Consider the following 7,500-nt stretch of genomic DNA (forward strand, 5'->3'; position numbering starts at 1 on the left):
AACCCACGTTGGCCCTTAACCTAACCCACGTTGGCCCCTAACCTAACCCACGTTGGCCCCTATCCTAACCCACGTTGGCCCCTAACCTAACCCACGTTGGCCCCTAACCTAACCCACGTTGGCCCCTAACCTAACCCACGTTGGCCCCTAACCTAACCCACGTTGGCCCCTAACCTAACCCACGTTACAGTGGTCCACCCAGTATCAACACAGGACGCAACGCCACGCCACAACACAAAAGGTACAAGTAATAAAATACCCTTTGGCCACACCCCTTATAAAGGCATCGAACCAACCCACCACCTGACACCAGCCAAACGTACATCCTGATTTGACACATCTCTGGCAACCTAACCCACGTTGGCCCTTAACCTAACCCACGTTGGCCCTTAACCTAACCCACGTTGGCCCTTAACCTAACCCACGTTGGCCCTTAACCTAACCCACGTTGGCCCTTAACCTAACCCACGTTGGCCCTTAACCTAACCCACGTTGGCCCCTAACCTTACCCACGTTGGCCCCTAACCTAACCCACGTTGGCCCTTAACCTAACCCACGTTGGCCCTTAACCTAACCCACGTTGGCCCTTAACCTAACCCACGTTGGCCCCTAACCTAACCCACGTTGGCCCCTAACCTAACCCACGTTGGCCCCTAACCTAACCCACGTTGGCCCCTAACCTAACCCACGTTGGCCCCTAACCTAACCCACGTTGGCCCCTAACCTAACCCACGTTGGCCCCTAACCTAACCCACGTTGGCCCCTAACCTAACCCACGCTGCACCTTAACCTAAGTTACGCTGCACCTTAACCTAAGTTACGCTGCACCTTAACCTAAGTTACGCTGCACCTTAACCTAAGTTACGCTGCACCTTAACCTAAGTTACGCTGCACCTTAACCTAAGTTACGCTGCACCTTAACCTAACTTACGCTGCACCTTAAACTAACTTACACTGCACCTTAACCTAACTTACACTGCACCTTAACCTAAGTTACACTGCACCTTAACCTAAGTTACACTGCACCTTAACCTAAGTTACACTGCACCTTAACCTAAGTTACACTGCACCTTAACCTAAGTTACACTGCACCTTAACCTAAGTTACACTGCACCTTAACCTAAGTTACACTGCACCTTAACCTAAGTTACACTGCACCTTAACCTAAGTTACACTGCACCTTAACCTAAGTTACACTGCACCTTAACCTAACTTACACTGCACCTTAACCTAACTTACACTGCACCTTAACCTAAGTTACACTGCACCTTAACCTAAGTTACACTGCACCTTAACCTAAGTTACACTGCACCTTAACCTAAGTTACACTGCACCTTAACCTAAGTTACACTGCACCTTAACCTAAGTTACACTGCACCTTAACCTAAGTTACACTGCACCTTAACCTAAGTTACACTGCACCTTAACCTAAGTTACACTGCACCTTAACCTAAGTTACACTGCACCTTAACCTAAGTTACACTGCACCTTAACCTAACTTACACTGCACCTTAACCTAAGTTACACTGCACCTTAACCTAAGTTACACTGCACCTTAACCTAAGTTACACTGCACCTTAACCTAACTTACACTGCACCTTAACTGTCACATGTAACGTCACAGGAATGTAGCTTTGCCTAACAGCAACCCTCTGAACATAGTTCACTGCTTGGATCCTCTGGTGTCATGTGTATTTCTTGATGCCATGGTGCGTACCCTCACATAAAGGTCTTTCGAGTGTTGCGTACTTTCTACACAGTCCCGCTAACCACTGGAAGGGTGTACCGCTACAGAACGAATATCGCCCTCCCCTCCTGCCCTTCCAAGCTGGTCGGTCAGCCGTTTGTTTGTGAAATGAGCCTTGCAGCTGTTCAGTTGCATTCGGTTGTCGATGCAGTCAGTGTACGTTGTGGTACGGCCTGTGTGGACTGTCCGCTGATGTACGCGTAACCCACACTGATCATCCGTCGTTACGTACTGAGTGACATAATGTGGCACATGCTTGACCGTACACCGGCTGCGCCCTACAATGGCGAATCATAAGGGCCATATGTTGTGCACGATGCTACTTGTCTCGTCTCCCCATTACAGCGAGATTGCACTGTTGTACGCCGTACAGACATGTGGTAAGTAGGTACGGACGAAAGTATTGCATGTTGGCCCCCCCCCCCCCTCCTCCCTCTGCCGGGAATCAGCGTGAGCCGTCTGTTGATGTAGCGACGAGGGTTTTCCTATTTAATCGTATTGCCCCACACAACATGATAGCACGGTGGACCGCGTTCCACATCTGCGACATGCTACAGAGGCCGGTTGACAGTCGACCGCGCAAGGGACATTGCACACGTGCGCGGACCATCTTCCACGTGTTCTCTCGTGTACATGCCGCAGTGTGTATGTGGGCTGATGTAGCGTGTCGTGACACATAACATGCAGGCATGCCAGAATCGTAGATTTCGCAAATGTAGATTGACGTATACGTTTGCTGCCAAAGATCCGCAAATGAACTGGAAATCAGTTGTTGAGCGGTTGTTCGCGCTGCAGGTGCATCGGTGATAGCGACGATCGGTACATCTGTGAACCGGTTGTTTCGGCGGTACCCGCCATGCCCCCGAACCTGAGTTGGCCATGTGGGTATGAAGCGATACGAGGCTGTGGCTTGGCGGGACAGTCCCCGGCCGGTGAGGGGGGGCCGCCCGGCGTGCTGGCCGCGCGCTGCGTGAGCGCACGCACTACAGCCGGCTGGTGGGGGGCGCCCAGTGGCAGGAGCGCCGGCCGACGGGCCCGGCTGGCGTCCCAGCTATGCGCCGGCGCACCCTGCGCGCGGCGCCAGGCGGCCAAAGTGGGTTCTGCCGAGCCCGGTGCGAAGCGCGGTGGACATCTGCAGTGTGCTGGTCCGATTGCGGACTGTGTGCGTTGAGGATGCGCCGCCGCCCGGCACTCGGCGTCGCGACGCCGTCTGCTGCTCGGTCGCCCCCAGCGGTTCTCGCAGGTGGTTTGTATCGCAGCTCTGCGGACGTGTTGGCGCGTGCGCTGTGCTGGGAGAGTTCGCTTCTGCACCCAAGTGGGGCTTTGCCCTTCTGTGGCGCTGGCGTTGGAGCTGCCGGTCACCGTAGGTGGCGCGTGTTGTTTCCCGCCGGCAATGCCACGACAGCACGCTCCCGGGCCTCTGTCGGCAGCGGCAAGCTCAGTTGGGAGCACGGGTGTTCGCACTGAAAGCGTCTACTCGCCTATCTCCGGGCGATTGCGCCTCTCTCGAACCCGACCAAGTACTTAGGACGGCGCTGCGCGCCGCCGGGACCTGAGAGGGTTTCGAGGTGTATCGTGCAGGGGAGCTCAGCCTCCTCCTGTTTGCAGAATAATTGAGCGGACGCTTGCGTGTTCGCGCGGGCCCTTGGGACACACTCCCGGGCGGCCGGCTGCTCAGCTCTCGTTGACGCAGCTCCCTGGTTGATCCTGCCAGTAGTCATATGCTTGTCTCAAAGATTAAGCCATGCATGTCTCAGTACAAGCCGCATTAAGGTGAAACCGCGAATGGCTCATTAAATCAGTTATGGTTCCTTAGATCGTACCCACGTTACTTGGATAACTGTGGTAATTCTAGAGCTAATACATGCAAACAGAGTCCCGACCAGAGATGGAAGGGACGCTTTTATTAGATCAAAACCAATCGGATTGGCTCGTCTGGTCCGTTTGCCTTGGTGACTCTGAATAACTTTGGGCTGATCGCACGGTCCTCGTACCGGCGACGCATCTTTCAAATGTCTGCCTTATCAACTGTCGATGGTAGGTTCTGCGCCTACCATGGTTGTAACGGGTAACGGGGAATCAGGGTTCGATTCCGGAGAGGGAGCCTGAGAAACGGCTACCACATCCAAGGAAGGCAGCAGGCGCGCAAATTACCCACTCCCGGCACGGGGAGGTAGTGACGAAAAATAACGATACGGGACTCATCCGAGGCCCCGTAATCGGAATGAGTACACTTTAAATCCTTTAACGAGTATCTATTGGAGGGCAAGTCTGGTGCCAGCAGCCGCGGTAATTCCAGCTCCAATAGCGTATATTAGAGTTGTTGCGGTTAAAAAGCTCGTAGTTGGATTTGTGTCCCACGCTGTTGGTTCACCGCCCGTCGGTGTTTAACTGGCATGTATCGTGGGACGTCCTGCCGGTGGGGCGAGCCGAAGGCGTGCTTGCGCGTCCCGAGGCGGACCCCGTTGAAATCCTACCAGGGTGCTCTTAGTTGAGTGTCTCGGTGGGCCGGCACGTTTACTTTGAACAAATTAGAGTGCTTAAAGCAGGCAAGCCCGCCTGAATACTGTGTGCATGGAATAATGGAATAGGACCTCGGTTCTATTTTGTTGGTTTTCGGAACCCGAGGTAATGATTAATAGGGACAGGCGGGGGCATTCGTATTGCGACGTTAGAGGTGAAATTCTTGGATCGTCGCAAGACGAACAGAAGCGAAAGCATTTGCCAAGTATGTTTTCATTAATCAAGAACGAAAGTTAGAGGTTCGAAGGCGATCAGATACCGCCCTAGTTCTAACCATAAACGATGCCAGCCAGCGATCCGCCGCAGTTCCTCCGATGACTCGGCGGGCAGCCTCCGGGAAACCAAAGCTTTTGGGTTCCGGGGGAAGTATGGTTGCAAAGCTGAAACTTAAAGGAATTGACGGAAGGGCACCACCAGGAGTGGAGCCTGCGGCTTAATTTGACTCAACACGGGAAACCTCACCAGGCCCGGACACCGGAAGGATTGACAGATTGATAGCTCTTTCTTGATTCGGTGGGTGGTGGTGCATGGCCGTTCTTAGTTGGTGGAGCGATTTGTCTGGTTAATTCCGATAACGAACGAGACTCTAGCCTGCTAACTAGTCGCGTGACATCCTTCGTGCTGTCAGCGATTACTTTTCTTCTTAGAGGGACAGGCGGCTTCTAGCCGCACGAGATTGAGCACTAACAGGTCTGTGATGCCCTTAGATGTTCTGGGCCGCACGCGCGCTACACTGAAGGAATCAGCGTGTCTTCCTAGGCCGAAAGGTCGGGGTAACCCGCTGAACCTCCTTCGTGCTAGGGATTGGGGCTTGCAATTGTTCCCCATGAACGAGGAATTCCCAGTAAGCGCGAGTCATAAGCTCGCGTTGATTACGTCCCTGCCCTTTGTACACACCGCCCGTCGCTACTACCGATTGAATGATTTAGTGAGGTCTTCGGACTGGTACGCGGCATCGACTCTGTCGTTGCCGATGCTACCGGAAAGATGACCAAACTTGATCATTTAGAGGAAGTAAAAGTCGTAACAAGGTTTCCGTAGGTGAACCTGCGGAAGGATCATTACCGACTAGACTGCATGTCTTTCGATGTGCGTGTCGTGTCGCGCAACACGCTACCTGTACGGCAGTAGCCGTGCGCCGCGTGCGGAACCACGCGTGCCTCTCAAAACTAGCGCAAGTGTTGTTGTGTGGTACGAGCGCTGAAGCTCTGGAGCGGCTGGCCTGCGGCACCTGGCGCCTGGCGCCGGTTTTGAATGACTTTCGCCCGAGTGCCTGTCCGCTCCGGTGTGGAGCCGTACGACGCCCATCGGCCGTCAGGCCGTTGGACACAAAGTAATGGAACAGGGGCCGTCAAACGCCTCAGTCCCGCCTCTGCAACTGTCTTGAAAGAGACGGTGGAGAACTGAAAAGATAAAGATCACCCAGGACGGTGGATCACTCGGCTCGTGGGTCGATGAAGAACGCAGCAAATTGCGCGTCGACATGTGAACTGCAGGACACATGAACATCGACGTTTCGAACGCACATTGCGGTCCATGGATTCCGTTCCCGGGCCACGTCTGGCTGAGGGTCGGCTACGTATACTGAAGCGCGCGGCGTTTGTCCCGCTTCGGGCGCCTGGGAGTGTCGTGGTCGCCTGTGTGGCCGGCCGCGTCTCCTTAAACGTGCGATGCGCGCCCGTCGCCTGGCGGTTCGCATACCGGTGCTTTCTCGGTAGCGTGCACAGCCGGCTGGCGGTGTGGCGTGCGACACCTCGTACAACGACCTCAGAGCAGGCGAGACTACCCGCTGAATTTAAGCATATTACTAAGCGGAGGAAAAGAAACTAACAAGGATTCCCCCAGTAGCGGCGAGCGAACAGGGAAGAGTCCAGCACCGAACCCCGCAGGCTGCCGCCTGTCGTGGCATGTGGTGTTCGGGAGGGTCCACTACCCCGACGCCTCGCGCCGAGCCCAAGTCCAACTTGAATGAGGCCACGGCCCGTAGAGGGTGCCAGGCCCGTAGCGGCCGGTGCGAGCGTCGGCGGGACCTCTCCTTCGAGTCGGGTTGCTTGAGAGTGCAGCTCCAAGTGGGTGGTAAACTCCATCTGAGACTAAATATGACCACGAGACCGATAGCGAACAAGTACCGTGAGGGAAAGTTGAAAAGAACTTTGAAGAGAGAGTTCAAAAGTACGTGAAACCGTTCTGGGGTAAACGTGAGAAGTCCGAAAGGTCGAACGGGTGAGATTCACGCCCATCCGGCCACTGGCCCCCGCCCTCGGCAGATGGGGCCGGCCGCCCGCGCGGAGCAATCCGCGGCGGGGTCGTGTCCGGTTGCCTTTCCACTCGCCGCGGGGTGGGGCCGTTCCGGTGTGCGGTGGGCCGCACTTCTCCCCTAGTAGGACGTCGCGACCCGCTGGGTGCCGGCCTACGGCCCGGGTGCGCAGCCTGTCCTTCCGCGGGCCTCGGTTCGCGTCTGTTGGGCAGAGCCCCGGTGTCCTGGCTGGCTGCTCGGCGGTATATCTGGAGGAGTCGATCCGCCCCTTTGGGCGCTCGGGCTCCCGGCAAGCGCGCGCGGTTCTTCCCGGATGACGGACCTACCTGGCCCGGCCCCGGACCCGCGCCGCTGTTGGCTCGGGATGCTCTCGGGCGGAATAATCGCTCCCGTCAGCGGCGCTTCAGCTTTGGACAATTTCACGACCCGTCTTGAAACACGGACCAAGGAGTCTAACATGTGCGCGAGTCATTGGGCTGTACGAAACCTAAAGGCGTAATGAAAGTGAAGGTCTCGCCTTGCGCGGGCCGAGGGAGGATGGGGCTTCCCCGCCCTTCACGGGGCGGCGGCCTCCGCACTCCCGGGGCGTCTCGTCCTCATTGCGAGGTGAGGCGCACCTAGAGCGTACACGTTGGGACCCGAAAGATGGTGAACTATGCCTGGCCAGGACGAAGTCAGGGGAAACCCTGATGGAGGTCCGTAGCGATTCTGACGTGCAAATCGATCGTCGGAGCTGGGTATAGGGGCGAAAGACTAATCGAACCATCTAGTAGCTGGTTCCCTCCGAAGTTTCCCTCAGGATAGCTGGTGCTCGTACGAGTCTCATCCGGTAAAGCGAATGATTAGAGGCCTTGGGGCCGAAACGACCTCAACCTATTCTCAAACTTTAAATGGGTGAGATCTCCGGCTTGCTTGATATGCTGAAGCCGCGAGCAAACGACTCGGATCGGAGTGCCAAGTGGGCCACTTTTGG

At 55.7% G+C, this 7,500-nt stretch overlaps 3 non-coding genes across 3 annotated transcripts in view; all 3 read left to right on the forward strand.

Moving 5' to 3' along the window:
* The first annotated feature begins 3,441 nt into the window (after positions 1-3,441).
* Positions 3,442-5,334, forward strand: LOC126311348 (small subunit ribosomal RNA). Its single transcript, XR_007554542.1, has one exon. It is a non-coding gene; the product is annotated as a small subunit ribosomal RNA (ribosomal RNA).
* A 355-nt stretch (positions 5,335-5,689) lies between these two features.
* Positions 5,690-5,844, forward strand: LOC126311333 (5.8S ribosomal RNA). Its single transcript, XR_007554529.1, has one exon. It is a non-coding gene; the product is annotated as a 5.8S ribosomal RNA (ribosomal RNA).
* A 188-nt stretch (positions 5,845-6,032) lies between these two features.
* LOC126311270 (large subunit ribosomal RNA) overlaps positions 6,033-7,500 on the forward strand; it is a 4,222-nt gene continuing 2,754 nt past the window's right edge. The window contains exon 1 of the ribosomal RNA XR_007554475.1: positions 6,033-7,500. This exon is cut by the window's right edge and continues 2,754 nt beyond it. This is a non-coding gene — a ribosomal RNA (large subunit ribosomal RNA).

This window comes from Schistocerca gregaria, unplaced genomic scaffold, assembly GCF_023897955.1.
Source record: "Schistocerca gregaria isolate iqSchGreg1 unplaced genomic scaffold, iqSchGreg1.2 ptg000409l, whole genome shotgun sequence".
Lineage (NCBI taxonomy): Eukaryota > Metazoa > Arthropoda > Insecta > Orthoptera > Acrididae > Schistocerca > Schistocerca gregaria.